This window comes from Meles meles, chromosome 7, assembly GCF_922984935.1.
Source record: "Meles meles chromosome 7, mMelMel3.1 paternal haplotype, whole genome shotgun sequence".
In the NCBI taxonomy this organism is placed as follows: Eukaryota; Metazoa; Chordata; class Mammalia; order Carnivora; family Mustelidae; genus Meles; species Meles meles.
In genome coordinates, this window is record NC_060072.1 from 82,834,477 (window position 1) to 82,852,284 (window position 17,808).

The window sequence follows — 17,808 nt, forward strand, 5'->3', positions numbered from 1 at the left end:
AACATCCTGTGACTTTCTTTTCATATTTCTCAGTGCTTAAACTTAGAGTTTTGTCTTTAATCAGTTTTAATAACAACAAAAATATATAAGACCTTTCTAATTTAAGCCATCTTCTCAAGCTAACCAGACAGGTAAATGATTTTTCACATTTTATGGATTTTTTTTATTTCTACTTTTCTGTAGGCAAGAGATAAATTCTGCCCTACCTAAAGAAATACAGAAAATACCAATTTATGAAATTGTTCATTTCACTTGCTGACATTTTGCCTTGAATTTATGACATTGACTAATAATAGCCTAATAGAATATATTTACTTAACCTGATTTACTAGCATCAATATTTGCATTACTGCTATTCCTGTAAAACTTCAAAATTTGAAATCTGAGATGTTCAGCTGAGTGTGTCATTTTTTAAATTGGAAATCTGATGATAAATAATACATCATTTATAAACCTTATTCATTTAAAATCATTTAGTGCATACAAATAAAATAAATGTTTATCTAAGTTCATCTTTATACAAAAAGTTCAGATTTTTAAAAAATTAAACCTCAATTACCTTTTGGTTTCTAAAATAACATGGGAACATAATACAGAAGTAGAAACAGTGTATCTCGTACTGAATTTTCATTTAACTAGTGAAACATTTGCTATGTTTGCCATGTTTTTATTACTCAAAGAGACTGTGAAGTGGGTTGGTAGAGTAGGACAAGTCCCTTTTTATAAGAAATTCTAGCTGGCTATTTTCTATAGTTTAAAGTATGAAATCGTATATCACCCTCCCGCCTTTATTTTGATACCAATACTAGTACCCTAGGGCATACCTTTCCACCTTGAGATTCACAGCCTTAAAGGAATCATTCAATCTTTCTTTGGCAGCATTATATCATCAAAACAGAGATGGAGTAAACATCTGGGTTACATTATCATCTAACATAATTACACTGGTAAACACTGAATTCAGCAATTAATAAAATACGTGCCTCTATAAATAGAAAATATTGTTATATTTGGTTTTATAAGTGCTATAGTCTGATTATCTAAGCTAGAGAGAATAAAGCATGTAGTATGTTATGAAGGTAGAAAAAGCAAAAGAATCTGGGATTTCCATTTAGATCAAAGTAGTGTAAAGAATAATTACTATTCAGTAAGATAGGAAGAGGGACTATTGGGGCAGGTCTTGGTTTGACTGAATCAGAAAGCAAAAAAAAAATGTCATTTTTTAAAAGCTAAAAGTTGTGCCACATTACAAAAATCATCCAACTAAGCAATTCTTGATGCTTGCTAAATATAAATGCTAGTGTAAGCTAATATGAAATACGCAGCAAAGTTTAAAAAAAGAAGAAAATATATATTTTAGCTCAAGATATCTAGCTGAGATTAGCTCGAAAGGCTTCCTTAAATAAGCTGACGGGGGATTTTCAACATCTTCATCTCTTAGTTAAGTTCTCTGTGTTAATAAGTGACAGAAATTAATGTAATTTAAAATTTTAATCAAAATTAACTACATTTCTCAAAGGAATTCTATGACCAAGGTATACCTTGGTCATATACCACATATACCACATATGCCACAGGAGTGGTAAAAACTACAATGAGGTAGATATCCAGGGACATGTGCCCCTAAGGAAGGTGTAGTCTAGTCGCAGAGATATATGTGTACACACAATGAAAATGACAGGGCAACGCAAAATGTCATCAGTTCTATTGGAGAGAAATTACTCAAAGTACTAGAGAAATACAGTAAAAAGGCAGTAGACTAAATGAGATATGAGTGGAATTTTCTTGGAAGACAGAGTGTTTGTCCTGGGCTTAAAAATAATTAAGTTAGCTTTTAAAGGGTAAAAAGAGGAATGAGGGGTATTTCAGATGGATGGTACATCAGACACAAATGTTTCCTCCCTGTCTGATGAATGAAAATCTAGTTTAGATGGATGGGTGGACAAGTAAGAAATAAGGATGAACAGGTAAGTGAGGTCCAGAGCTTTGAAAGCCATAGTGATTCTGGACTTTATTTTGAAGACAATAGGAAAGTGCTGAAGATTTTTAAACACAAGATGACTGAATCAGAAAACACTGAAATGTCCTTTGTTCTTTTGTGCAAATAAACATTAAAAATATCATTGACATGCTTTCATAAAAAGGCCCATCTATACAGTGCTGGTGAAATAAAAATGTTAAAAAGACGCTGCAAATCCTCTTAAATCTGACAAGATGACTGTGAGTAATAATCACCTACTGAGGTTGATTGAATATCTGTCAGGGTTGCCAGATTCCAGAACAAAATGCAAAAACTGATCATAACATTCTTGGATACAACAGAAAAACAAGGTTCACACTTACAGAATAAGATGTGGGAAAGAGGAGGGCTTTCCAATGTTAAAACTTAGCATCTTCAGAATCTAGGCAAATGAATATGTATGGTCGGGAGCACTCAAAACAAATCTATCAAATGTCTAAGACTCTTTCGGATCACTAGTTTATAAAGACAGCAAATTAAAAGACAAAACACTAATGTTAGGACAACTATACTTTATCTCACGGTGTTACACATCTCTAATATATGGAAAATGGGAAAAAAGCTAAATCAGACACTGGAATAAAAATAATGCTATCTGTTCAATAAATTCTATTTATTCTAAAGATGCAAGAATATATTTCCCAAGGCCCCTTGTTTAGGAAGAGCTCTGGACTGAGTTACGGCTGGTATGTAGAAATGATATTCAACACTCCCAGGTCGGTTCCTGAAACTTTCATGTTCTCTCTTTCCTTTTTGGCCAGATGCAAAAATATCCAGTAGAGTGCTGTGAGGCTCTTGAAGATTTAAAAAACAAAGCACAACAAAAGCCATATGAATGAAGGAGATTAGATCTCAGAATGACTGTGTGGAGAAGGGATCTTCCTCCTACTTCCTGATAACCCTCATTGGATTATGATATGAGTCTGAAATAAAAGCTACTGAGATTTGGGATTGTTTGTTATATTAGTTAGCACATCCTTACTACTATAGACCCCCAAAACTTTAGTTATATTTAAAAATCAGAAGAGCAGATCAAGCCCCATGTCTCGTCAGGCTCTCTGCTCACTGGGGAGTCTACTACTCCCTCTGCCTGCTGCTCTCCCTGATTGTGCTCTCTCTCTCTCTGACAAATATATAAATAAACTCTAGAAATCAGAAGAGTTATACAATATATGCTCTAATCCTCCTCAAATCACATAAGAGCGCTTTCAGAGCTATAAATACACAAAGATAGTATGCTACAAATATAATCAGATTTACAATATACTGAAAAGTAAAATTGGAAAGAAATGACTTAAGGGAAAAGGATAGAATCACTAGTCATTATTTTGAAATGAGAGAGCCAGATCCTCTACTGGGGATTTGGTTATTCCATGGTGATTTTCCAGGAGGCATTATCCAATGAAGTTAAGACACCATTCAGGAGGTGACAAAAGAACCATGGACACTAAATGACTGGATCAAATGTTCTCCATCTCTGTAAGGTTAAAAAAAAAAATCTTATTTGTAAGAATTCTGATGATGTAGATTTTTTGCTTGTACTTTCATGTAAGTTTATTTTTATATTTTTCCTAGGATATTCTTTCTTACTTCCCTAATGCAGTTGCATTTGAGAACATATATTTTCTCATTATCTCTTCTTAATGTACTTTTCCTTTTTTTTAAGATTTTATTTATTTATTTGACAGACAGAGATCACAAGCAGGCAGAGAGGCGGGGGGGGGGGGGGGGGGGGGGGGGGGGGAAGAAGCAGGCTTCCTGCTGAGCAGAGAGCCCTATGTGGGGCTCGATCCCAGGACCCTGGCTGGGATCATGACCTGAGCAGAAGGTAGAGGCTTTAACCCACTGAGCCACCCAGGCGCCCCTTGTACTTTTCCTTTTTTGGGCAATTTTCTATTTCATAGGGTGTTTTTTATTCTGTTAAAGTTTTCCTTTCTAATACTTCTTATTGTTTGAAGCATAAATTCTCATGGCTGTATAAATATTATCTGCAATGACTCTAATTTCCAAATGTTTCTTCTGTGAGAAATGCTTTTCAGTAGTATGGGGAAAAAAATGAGTATTCAATAAGGCCAGACTGACCAAGGAAAATGCAGGGATCAGAAAATGGGTAAGAAATCAATCAATATAAATTACTCCTTTATTATCTGCTCATCTGAGCACTGACAGAATCCTAACGTCTTTTCCCAAAGCACTTTTTAAGATAAACTGAATTATTTTATATCCTTTCTGGGCTCATGTCATCATCATCGGATTATCCCGCACTCTGCAAATGGATCATAAATTATCTGACTTGCTTTCACAGTCCCAGAGGGATACCTTGGGTATGAATTCTCACAAATAGATATCCCTTTGCTGTGACCATCATACATATATTCATTTAACAAAAGTTTAATGAATGTCTGCTATGTAACAGATATCAGTGATATGTCAATGGACAAAAAACAAAAATTACTACTCTCTCAGTGGCTTATTTTGGTGGGGAAGAGAGGGAAACAATAACAAACCAAATTAACTACAATTAATTAATTACCCAGTACATCGACAGTAATAAGTGCTACAGAAATAATAAAACAAAAATTTTAAATAGGGTGTTTAGGAAAGGCCTTACACAATGCGCACTGGAGTCTAGACTGAAGGAGGCAAGGAGGTGACTGTGATGGTATCTTAGGAAAGAGTCTAGCAGAAGAACCAGCAACTGCATTCAGATGGAAATGTACTTGGCATACTTGAGAAACAAAGAGGACAGTGTGCCTGGAGCAGCAGCAATATGACTAGGGCTGGGGGAGGAGCAAAAGGAGATGAGGTTTAAAACCTGACAGGGCACAAAATCATGTGAGCCTCATGACTCATTGTAAGAACTTTCTTTTCTTTTCTTTTTTTAAAGATTTTATGTATTTTTTTGAGAGAGAACCCATGCAAGAACATGAGCGGGGGCGGGGGGGGGGGGCGATGTGAGAGAGGCAGACTCCCTGCTGAGCAGAGAGCCCAATGCCAGGCTCCCATTACCCTCAAATCATGACCTGAGCAGACACTTAACTGACTGAGCCACCCAAGTGCCACCAAAGTGCCCCAGAACTTTCTCTTTTTCTTGTAGTGAAATGAAAAGCCACTGAAGTATTTTGGATAGAGGAATGGTATTAAATGACTTATATTTAAAACATTAAATTCTGGCTGCTGTGTGTTGGCAATGACAGGAGAAAGCAGTCTGGTGATTGCAATAATCCAGGTGAGACATGATGGTTCAAGCCAGGGTAATAGTGGGTAGAGAAGATGAGCAATGGCAAAATTCTGAATATATACAGTATTCGGAACAGACAGGATTTACTGACAGATTGGATACAGAGTATGAGAGAAAGAGAGGAATCGAGGAGGACTTTAAGATTTTTTACCTGAACAAGTAGAAGGATAAAACTGGCTCAGCTGGGTGGCCTGGGTGGCTCAGTCAGTTAAGTGTCTGCCTTTGGCCCAGGTCATGATCTCAGGGTCCTGAGAACAAGGTCCCGCACAAGGCTCCAGGCTCAGCAGGGAGCCTGCTTCTCCCTCTGCCGGCCCTTACTGCCACTCCCCCTGCTTGTGTTCTCTCCCTCGGACAAATAAATAAATAAAATATATTTTTTTTAAAATGGCATTTACTGAAATGGAAAAATTAGAAGAACTGGTTTGAGAAAGAGAAATCAGGAATCATAAGTCTGGGATACATTAAGAAGACTATTAGACATGCAAATGGAGACACTAAGCTGGCAGTGGGAGTTATATGATGGGGATTCAGAGGAAACACACATGTGGGAAATATAAATCCGGAAGTCATCGGCACGTAGATGACATGTCCAGCCGTAACATAAAATGATATCACAAAAACTATGAGCAGAGACAGGAAGGGAATACTAAGAGTTCTGGGGCACTCCAACATTAAGAGTTCTAAAAGAAGAGAAATACACAGCAAAGGACTGGGAACAATAGGCCAGTGAATTCAGAGCAAAACCAACAGAGGGTCAGGGCATGGAGTGTCAAGTGCTGCTCACAGGTCAAGGAAAACGAGAACTGATATTTGCTCTTTGGAGTTAGCAACATGGAGGTCATTAGTAACTTTGACCGAGCTATTTCAGTTGAATGATGGAGGCAGAAGTCTGTTTGGAATGTTTCAGGAGAAAATGAGAACAGTGAAATTCAGGAGAGTGAAGACAGACAACTTTTTGGAACAATTTTGCTATAAAGAGAAGGAGAGAGAGGTAGTGATAGTAGGAGAGGAAGGAGAGTAGGATCAAAGGAAGTTGTCTTTGTTTTCATTTTACAGATGGGAAATACAACAGTATGTTTGTAAGATGGTGGGGAAGAACCACTAGAGAGGAAAAAACTAGTGATTAGAAGAAAAGAGGGAAAATCACTGCAGGGATGTTCTTAAGTACATTTGAGAAATGGAATCTAATATACAAGTAGAAGATTGGCATGTGCTGGGAATGTGGGTATTTCTTTATCCATACTTTGTGTGCTAGGCACACAAAGGCAGAAGTGGTTAAATGTGGTAGTGCAAACTTTAGGATGTTTTCTTCTGGTTCCTTCTATTTTCTCAGTGGAATAGAAAGGAAAGGAGTCATCTGCTTAAAGTTAGAATGGGGTAGACAGTTTAGAGGTTTGGGGGAAGAGGGGAAGGTATGAAATGAGCTTCTAGAAGCATGGAAGTGTGAATAGCATGGGGAAATATGATTGCCAGGCAGCATTGTAAGTCTACTCAATTTTGATGATCAGGAATCTGAAGTGAGACCAATAAGCCTGGGAAGCTATGTAGAATAGACTAGGAACAGAAGAAGAGTTGTATTTACCTTCTTTTGATGGCCAAGGAACAGAGTATTTACAAGGGAATAGGACAGTGATTAATCATGAAATTTCAGCTAGGCTTAAATGACAGGAAAATATGAAGGAAATGAGGAATAGTAGGGAAGTGGGGGCCAAAGAACTGTTGAATAGAGGTATTAGTAAGTAAAGTGGAGATAAGAGTTTATAGCAAGAGAAGGATGCTTGCAAGCAAGATTATGGCAGTTGTTAGTTATGATACAGTCTTGAATGAACATAGGGATGAGTCTGAGGAAGGATGGAGGACAAGATCACTGAAAGAAAGGGTGTCAAGGAACCAAGTGGCTAGAGTAGTAGAAGAATTTATGAGAATCATGGCTGGAGCAGTGTTTAAAGATGCGAAAGTGAGCCAGGAGCTGAGGTATTCAACGAATAAGGTTACATTCAACGGGGAGTCTAAAGTAAATAAGTTGATGAACTTTGTGATACTGAAGATATTCATTTTAAGAAAGAGGAAACTGCTTTTGCCTTTTACAGAATATTAATGACCACACAAAAAAGAATGACAGATAATTGAAAGTTATTTCCACAATCAAGAATAAAAGGGAATTTATTAATAGTAGGTAAATCATCCTGACATATTTAAGGCTGGATCATGCCTTTCCATTCTTTAAGAGTCGTCATTCAAAAAAAGAACCTGTACAACAAATGTATTTCTACTTGTTCTGAATCAGCTGACAGACTTTACTTAGATTTACTTTTAAAGTATTTGACCATTAAAAAAAACCTCTACGCAGAGCACATAAGAACAGAGAAATAATGAAATCAATATAATGTTCTATTAAGTCAGTTTAAAAATAAAATAGCAGCTATCTTTAAAAATAAACTATTTTTCAAATGTGGGGGCAGGAGGAATAAGAAAGGAAATGACTGAACCATTTAAGACAAGATTATTTCTTCCCTGAGCATTCTAACTACTGTAAATCAACAGGGAAATCTCTGGTTTCAGAAAATTATTTCCGTCATTCTGAACATTGGTTATATTCATTCAATCTTACGGAGACTACTAAGAGATAACATATATTTCTAGGAGCACTTGGGTGTCTCAGTTGGTTCGGGGTCCAACTCTTGCTTTTGACTCAGGTTATGACCTCAGGGTTGTGGGATTAAGGCCCACCCCCCACAATGGGTTCAAGGAATCCCCTGGAAATTCTCTAGCCCTCTACCTCTCCCTCCCCCTCTGCCCCACCCCTGAATGGGAGTGCACAGGAGCACTTTTTCTCTCTTTCTCAAATAAATAAATAAATAAAATCTTAAAAAAAGAAATAATATATTTCTAGGGGTGATCCGTAGCTATATGATGCCATTGTGATTCAGCAGCAGTTAAACACTAAGTATTTCAGTTCGATTTTAGATTATATTCACAAATTACAATCTTTCACAAAGAGAAACAGATGAACACCATAAAAAGGTAGATGTATCTGTTTAATCATTGTCTTCTCCCAGCAAAAAAAAAAGGAAACTACAGAGTTCTGATGGGTGACCTGGCTTCGGTGAATGTATAAAATTAAAAGTAAATGAAAGCTAGACAAGATGCCGGTCTGTCATGACTGGATATTTAACTATGTGATTAGTTGCTGGAGAAATAAATATGACTAAAAGACATATTCCTGCCTTCAGGTCACCCATAAACTAGAGGAAAAGATATGCATATAAGCAAAATATGCATGAGAAATATTTGTACATAAAATGCTAGGGGACCGACAGGAAGGGTGAGTACATCTTCCTGAGAGAGTAAGAGGAGGCTTGTGGATGATGTTTGGTCTGAGCCTTGAGGACTGAGTTGGAGTTCAGATTGAAGGAGGTCTATATCTGCATGTGCTGGGAGAGGGTGGAATTGGGAAGGAAGAAGCTCATGCAGAGGAGAAAGCTACAGCCAAATCCAGAGATTCTCTCTGTGAAGAGAAGAATGTGATGTATGAAGAGAAACAATGATGAAAAAAATTGTAAAATGAAATTAGAAATGTAGCCTTGTAAATAATTTCTTTCCAAGACTTTATATTTCATCCTGTTAGCATGTTCCACAGAATGTTAGTTCTTTGGGATGTTGATGGACATTACGTGAGAACCATGGCACCTCTGATAAGGTTAAACAAACTTTAAAGGATTTCTTTACTCTAGGACTTGTCTGCACTTCTTAATATACTAATACATACTGTGAATCTCAAAAGGAAAATAGCTTATGCAGTTTTACAAACTAATTTGACCATAGAACCCCTTTTTTAAGAAGCGTATTAGAGAACTAATGTTCTGTGGGAATGTACTCTTAAAAATTGCTGCTGGGGCAATGGGGAAATCACTGCAATATAAATTGCTTTCCCATCACATGATGCCATATATCTATTCCTTCACCCAATAAACATTTATTTAGTACCTTCTACATGCTAAGCCTAACAGTGCATAAAAGTACATGAGCCTTATAAATTCAGATTATGGTGATATGAATAAAAATAATATTAGATGCATCCTGGGTTAATCTGAACAAAACAAAAATGAACTTAGATTCTTATTGTAAAGGTTTCACACTCATCATGGTGCAGTAGTAGTTAGGGATGGAGACTCAGGAGCCAAACTCCCTGGGTTTAAACCCTAGCTAATCTATCTACTAACTGTGTGATCTTGGGAAAATTACTTAACGAATCTGTGCTGTATTTTTCTCCTCTGTAAAATGGGAACAGTAACAGTACCTGACTCAGTGGTTGTTCTGATAATTAGGCAAATTAAACAAACTAATATTTCTAAAGAGCTTAGAACAGTGGTTGGCATAAGGTAAGCATAATGTGGTTTGTTAAATAAATAAAATCAATACGCTAGGGTCAGAGGGAGTATTTTTCTTTCCTTTCCCAAAGTACTTTATTGCACATTTACTCTGGGAAATTTTTGCAATAAATCAGTTGCCTATTTAGAAATTGGTGGAAATGAGGTAAACACAAGACCATTTGGGCTCTTTAAGTGGGAATCTTGACTGAAATATCCATCTTTACCCTAGGTAGGGCACCATAGTCTCCTAGGTCTCAATATTTTCTCCACACACTAGTTGGAAAAGTCTGGATACAAAAATGAAACAGAAGGATGAAGGAATAAAGTGGATTTTCTTCTTTATACTTTTTCTTATTTTTCAAATTATCCAAAATCAGTATGTATTATTTTTGTATTCAGAAAAAAAAAATGTTATTTTAAAAGGTCAGCTTTTAAACTAGTGTTAGAAACAAAGATGAATACAAAATGGTAACTTTTCTCCTTCCCAAACTAGCAGCCAGGGATAATTGGGAGGTAAGATAGAATAAAGCATTACGTTTCAAATTAGAAAAAGCTGTTTGCACCAAAGAAATTTTAAAAATCTTAATATGCTTTAAAAAATCTTGAAAATTAACATATTATTATAAAGAAAATGATGTGATTCACATTGAAATCATAACTGCTTGAAAATTCAGGTCACTGTTTCTTCTCTATAGAATAAAAAAAAATGGTGTACAAAGTTACCTCAAAATTAAAATTGTAAGAAAGAGTTGAAGAACTCAAATTTCAGGGATTAAACCTGGGGAGCCTTCTCACAGACATTTCATTACAATAAAACCTAAAGATTTTTTTTCCTCCAGACTGAATTAAAAACACATTAATTTTAGTAAATGCTGGATGGATCATTCAGACTGCTCAGGTCAAAATCTTACAGTCATTTCTCTCACGTCAGGAATGGTCTAGTATACCCTCTCTGCTCCTCTTTAAAATATATCCAGAATCTGATCACTTACCACCCACACCCTCTCTGGTCCCAGCCATCACCGTCCAAAATGGTTTCCCTGCTATTGTTCTTCCCTTCAGTTTATGCTGAAGGAGTGATCCCATTACAACAAAAGTCTGATGGATCGTCTCACTCCCAGTCATCCCCAAACCTCAGCCATTTCCCATCATGCTTATGAAATAAAAGCTAAAGTCCTGGCCAATCTTTCCATAACACAGTCCATGTTAGCCCTCTGCTCTTACTCTTCCTTCCCTGTTCTGTTTCAGTCTCCCTGGCCTTCTTCCTGTTTCCAGAACAAACCCATCAGGCCTTTGCATGTGTGCCTAGAATGTTCTTCCTACAGATATCCAGGCACCTTACTTCCACACTTCCTTCACTACTGTGCTCAAATGTCACCTTACCAATGATGTTTTCCCTGATCACCTCTTTTAAAATTACAAGCCACCCTGATGAGGGAGCAGGAGGCTGGCTGAGGACAAAGCAAAAGCTGGCACCTTGCACCCCCTCTCCACCCGCTCCCCTCGGTAATATGTGTGACATTCCTCAGGCACCTCTAACTGCCATAAAAGAGAAACAAGTAGTTAACTTGCAGAGATTACAGTCCTGCAAGATAGGAGTCTCCCTTGGTTTACCAATGTCCTAGAGATTTACAACAAAGAAGCTGAGCGAAATAAGTCAAGCAGAGAGAGTCAAGTATCATATGGTCTCATTTGTGGAGCATAACAAATAACATGGAGGACATGGGGAGATGGAGAGGAGAGGGAGTTGAGGGAAACTGGAAGGGGAGATGAACCATAAGAGACTATGGACTCTGAAAAACAACCAGAGGGTTATGAAGGGGCGGCGGGGGGGGGGGGGAGGGGAGGTTGAGGAACCAGGTGGTGGGTAATAGGGAGGGCACGTACTGCATGGAGCACTGGGTGTGATGCCAAAACAATGAACACTGTTATGCTGTAAATAAGCAAATATAAACAAATAAATAAATAAATAAATAAATAAATAAATAAAAGAAGCTATTTTAACAATAGCACAATTTCCAGAGGCAAATAACTCAGCTCCTCAAGCCCTAAATAAAGTTAAATTTCTTCTAAACCCAAATCTCACTAACAAGGACACTTGATGGCAGAAATGTGAAACTTTATCTCTAGATCTCCAAGATAGTGTTGAGAATCATTCCCAAGCATATGGCCCACTAATATACAACTAAAGGGTCTCACAAGAAGATTTTTACTACTAGTAATAAATAACCTTTCTCCCAACAATAGTTAGTCCCTCGAGGTCCTGGAGACCTTGCATCCAAAATTCCTTAGAGACTAACATCATCCCCTTTGTTCTCACCTACCCAACTCCTGTGTATATAACCAACCACTCTTCACATCCCCGGGGCAGCAGTTCTTTCTGCCCACGGGTCCTGTCCCCGTGCTTTAATAAACCACCATTTTGCACCAAAGATGTCTCAAGAATTCTTTCTTGGTCATCGGCTCCGGACCTCAGCCCACCGTACCTCACCTAGGTTCTAGAACTTCATCAACCCTATGCACATATTCCTATCCGGCTTCCCAGAATTTTCTCCAAATAGCACATAATACCCTCTAATACCCTGTATAGTTTCCTTATTTATCTCATTGTCTCTCCTCAATAGAATGAAAACTTCCCGAAGACAGGATTTTCCTTTGTTTTGTTCCCTAATGTATTCTCAGAGGCCAGAATAGTGCTCAGCACACAGTAGCTGCTCATTAAATACTTTGTGGCTATTAAATAAAGTGGAGATATCGGGTAGGCTTTTGGAAATACACTCCTGAAATCTGGCGAGAGGCCTGAGCTGAAGCTAAAACTAGGAGTCATCAGTGATGATGTCATTAAAAATAAAGACAAGAGAGATTTGGTAAAAAAGAAAGAAAAAAAAAAGAAAAAGAGAAAGAAACTTTCAAGAAAAGCCATTTTCACAATCTTTGCTAGAAAAGCATCATGATAAAAAAAAATACACTTTTTGCAAATTTCAAATTGGTAAAATTTACAAAGCTGAAGGTAATTCAAAATATATAAAACATGCAACTAATTGCAAGAGTCTGAGTCAATATTTTTCTTCTTTAATTTAAATTCAGGTTAGTTAACATATAGTGTAGTACTGCTTTCAGGAGTAGAATTTAGTGATTCATCACTTTCATATAATACCCAGTGCTCTTCTCAACAAGTGCCCTCCTTAATCCCCATCCCGCATTTAGCCCATCTCCCACCCACATCCCCTCCAGCAACCCTCAGTTTGTTTTCTTAACTATAGTCTCTTATGGGTTGCCTTTTAATTACTCTAACTGCATCTGCTTTATTTAATAATCAAGGTTATCTTATCTTTTCAGTAAATGAAGGATATGGATGCCTTCTCATCTTACCATTTACCATCTGATCTTAAACAACAACCACAGTACACTAATAAGGAAATGAAATACATGTATAATGTGTTCCTCAAGAATTCCCATTGTAGCCTTCCTCCTGGGTGACCATTTACCTGTACTGGTGACTGCCAGGACATGGGGGAATTGAATGTAATCTATTTGGAAGTAATGGCAACTACAATTCTCTCTCCAATAATCTGAAACTTAGTCTGAAGCTTCTTCAAAATATAAATGCAGGGGCGCCTGGGTGGCTCAGCGGGTTAAAGCCTCTGCCTTCAGCTCAGGTCATGATCCCGGGGTGCTGGGATCGAGCCCCACGTCGGGCTCTCTGCTTGGCTGGGAGCCTGCTTCCTCCTCTCTCTCTGCCTGCCTCTCTGCCTACTTGTGATCTCTATCTGTCAAATAAATAAATCTTTAAAAAAAAATATATAGATGGGATTGGGAGGGAGACAAACCATAAATGACTCTTAATCTCACAAAACAAACTGGGGGTTGCTGGGGGGAGGTGGGATTGGGAGAGGGGGAGCGGGCTATGGACATTGGGGAGGGGAGGCGAACCATAAGAGACTATGGACTCTGAAAAACAACCTGAGGGTTTTGAAGGGTCAGGGGTGGGAGGTTGGGGGAACAGGTGGTGGGTAATGGGGAGGGCACGTTTTGCATGGAGCACTGGGTGTTGTGCAAAAAGAATGAATACTGTTACGCTGAAAAAATAAATAAAATGGAAAAAAAAATTAAAAAAAATATATATATATAAATGCAGCGCCCAAGGTCAGACAACACTTTCCTGAGAATCAGCTATTAGAATGCAGAGCGGTCGCCTGAAAGACTCTGCTGTCTGCATTTTGTTGAAACAGATGTGAAAAGTGAGGAAAGTATTATAAAATCACCACCACCCCTGCTTGGTAATTTGTGTTAATTGTATGTATGAAGTTGTTGGCCCATTGTACTTCTTAAATGACATCCCTCAACAGTCCCTGCAGTTTGTCTCAACAAGATGCAGACACAGTTGGGCTGGAAGACCTCTTGCTGCAGAGCAATCTGAAAGCTTTTTCCAACACCTTTAATGCATATTCACAACCACCGCTTTCTAAAATGCAGAATTTCATCACCTACTATATTTAAATTTCTAAAATCTGCATTATATATTTCAAGTATGCTTAAATCAAAGTTTAAGTATTGGAAAGGCCTACATAATTTAACAAGTAATATGTATTAGAGGATGCTGACTCAGCAGATGGTAGGCAATCAATGAGCCAACCTTAACTGTATGAAAACTGCAAATAACTGCAGTTTTAAAGTTATGAAGATGAAGCTGAGAAAGAAATTAAAATTTCATAAAGGAAATAGACAAGGGAAATCAAATGAGGAAAAGCAAAAGTATAAAGGCAAAAAAGTTGAAAATATGAAACAACCTGAATAGTAGATAAAACAGAAAATCAAGTAAATGAAATGAGTTTAGGTTCTAAGCTAAAAAAAAAATTGGTATTAATCAACCATTATACTAGACACACATTTTTTAAAATGGCAATTATTGGGGCACCTGGGTGCTCAGTGGGTTAAAGCCTCTGCCTTCGGCTCGGGTCATGATCCCAGGGTCCTGGGATGGAGCCCCGCATGGGGCTCTCTGCTCAGCAGGTAGCCTGCTTCCCTTCCTCTCTCTCTGCCTACTTGTGATCTCTCTCTGTCAAATAAATAAATAAAATCTTTTTTAAAAAATAAAATAAATAAATAAATAAAATGGCAATTATTTTAATGGGGGGGCAAATGAAACAAGGGAATTCTAGAATATTTTGGAGAATAACAGCAAATAGGTCATCATTGTGAATTTTTCTCAGATTCCTTCCCAATTAACTCTCCAGAACCTTCTTCTCTATTACATCTCTCTAGTGCTCCTTGTTATATCTAACATCATAACCACAAATCTACCTTCCTCAACACAACACAATGATTTTCCTGTAAGAGATTTGTATGGAGTATGGAAGTCAAGAAAATGACAAAATTTGAGACCTTTCAGGATGATCCACTATAAATCATATTTAACACTTATTGAATACCAGTATTATAGAATCATAGACTCTCAAGGTCAGAAGAGATTTTAAAGGTCTTCCAGTCCAGCCAGCATCCATTCTCAAAGTCCTTCTGTGATATTCCTGCCAGGCAGCTAAACTATGCTTACTGAAACATGTTGATTGTTGGAGAATCCACCATCTACCAGAATGTCTCATTTTACCTTCAGAAATCAATTCAGCCTGTTATTTATTCCATTTCTATGTCCCTCAAACTAAATAGTTCACTGGGACATTTATTGATAAGAAAACACAAAAACATCTAAGTGACCGGAGCCTACCTTATAGAGACTCTCATTTTATTCAGATGATTGGCGGACCCCTAACAGTTTATTTTCAAAGTTCCCCAAGTGAGGGGCACCTCAGTGGTGTCATCAGTTAAGCGACCAACTCTTGGTTTTGGCTCAGGCCCTGGTCCCAGGGTCATGAGATTGAGCCCCGCATCAGGTTCTGTGCTGAGTGTGAGTCTGCTTAAGATTCTTTCTCCCCTGTGGTCCATATACACTATGGAGTATTATGCCTCCATCAGAAAAGATGAATACCCAACTTTTGTAGCAACATGGACGGGACTGGAAGAGATTATGCTGAGTGAAATAAGTCAAGCACAGAGAGTCAATTATCATATGGTTTCACTTATTTGTGGAGCATAACAAATAACATGGAGGACATGGGGAGATGGAGAGGAGAAGGGAGTTGAGGGAAATTGGAAGGGGAGGTGAACCATGAGAGACTATGGACTCTGAAAAACAACCTGAGGGTCTAGAAGGTGCGGGGGGGGGCGGGGAGGTTGAGGAACCAGGTGGTGGGTAATAGGGAGGGCACGTACTGCATGGAGCACTGGGTGTGGTGCAAAAACAATGAACACTGTTACGCTGAAAATAAACAAACAAAAAAAAAGATTCTTTCCCCCTCTCCGTCTTCCTCAGACGCTCCCCCCACCTAAAATAAATAAGTAAATCAATCAGTCAATCAATTTTCAATCTTTCCCAAGCAATTTTAATATGCAAGCCAGGATTAGAAACATCACATAAAACTAAGTTCTCTCCACACCATGGTAGAGTTACTATTAGAAAATGTCAGATGATCCATATTCCTAAAACTCCTATTTATTAGGCTCAATTTGATTCCCTGGTGATTATACAGTAGAATACAGTAACATTATAACATGGAAAGAGTACAAGATCCAAATTCAGGCTGAATACCCTCAGCCAAATTGTCTAACTATTCTGAGACTCAGTTTCCCCACCTATAAAAAGAGGATATGATCATTAATGGGGAGCTGGGGAGAAAATATATTCCACATGGACATACAATGCTATCTCGTTCATCTGAGCCTTCTCTAGGTAAATGTGGTAGAAAAACCCTAGGGTGGCCCCGTGATTCCCACTTCCTCTCCCCTTGAGTGTTCACACCAGGTTTGTTCTCCCCTTGAGTGTATGCGGGACCTGTGACTTGCTTCTAACCAACAGAATATGGCAACAGTGAAAAGGATTTTGTGGGCATAATTCAGGTCCCAAATCAGTTGATTTTGAGTTAATCCAAAGGAGGTCCACCTGAGTGGACCTGACTTCATACAGGGAAAGCCCTTAAAAGAGTGACTGGACCCTCTCTGAAGTCAGAGGCTCCAAGCAGCAGAGACTTCCTGTGGGTTGATAAAGTAAGGTCATGGCACATGACCTTGCTCACATGGCAAGGAACTACAGGAACTATGGGTGGCCTTTGGAGCCTCCAGCCAACAGACAGTGAAAAAAATCAAAGCTCTCCACCATTGTGCTTCAAGGAAATAAACTGTGCCAACAGCTTTAGTGAACCCAAAAGCTTATCTTTTCTCGGTCAAGTCTCTAGATGCAAATGCATCTGTGAGAACCTGGGCAGAGGACCCATGAAGCCACGTCCAGATTTCTGATCCATTGGAACACTGAGATAATTAACAGTGTGTTGTTTTGAGCCACCATGTTTGTGGTGGTTTGGTTTCCAGCATTAGAAACTCCAACCATTTTCATGTGAATGTTTCAAGTCTGCTCACGGTCTTGGTCACTCTCCCGAAAACATCTCCACTTAGCAAACTTTCCTTGAAAGTGCAGTTTGTAAAAGTGGGTGCAACCATCACAGCAAAAATCTATTCAGGCAGAAGGCATCAAAGGATCTGAAATCTGGGGTGGTGGTAGTCAGAAATTTAATGAGAAACACAATATTTACAATTTAATTTGATTATGCTCTGTCTTATATCTTAAGGTACAGATCCTCTCTGTTGTGTCATCTCAGATTAAAAGAGACATTAGTGCTCTTATTATCAAATTGTTTTGCTAATGAGCCTCTCTTTTTCTATCTGGAAGGTAACCCATGAAATCTGACTTTTGTACTAACTCCAAAGTTTGCAAAGTAGTTTTTTCAGAATTTCAGAGTCATAAAGATTTCTATTGTACTTTACATGAATCTATTAGTTTGTATAATCACTTGCACTGCATAATGACCTCACTCACCTCATGGTAATTGACCCACTCACGTGCGCATATGTGTACACAAACATGGGTATGTAGGTTCTCCACAATCAGAAGAGCCTCATAATAGTTTTCCTCTTTTCAGATTTAAACAGGCAAAATACATTTAAAAGTACCTCTAACCAATTCATATCCAAACACATCATGAAGCCTCATTCTTTACTTTTGATCATTAATGACTTTATGGCAAAAGATATGATTTTCAATCTTTAATTTCCAAAAGGAGCCT

At 38.1% G+C, this 17,808-nt stretch overlaps 1 protein-coding gene across 3 annotated transcripts in view; it reads right to left on the reverse strand.

Moving 5' to 3' along the window:
- Positions 1-17,808, reverse strand: part of NELL2 (neural EGFL like 2) — a 414,049-nt gene that overhangs the window by 373,068 nt on the left and 23,173 nt on the right. The gene's annotated exons all lie outside the window — the stretch shown is intronic.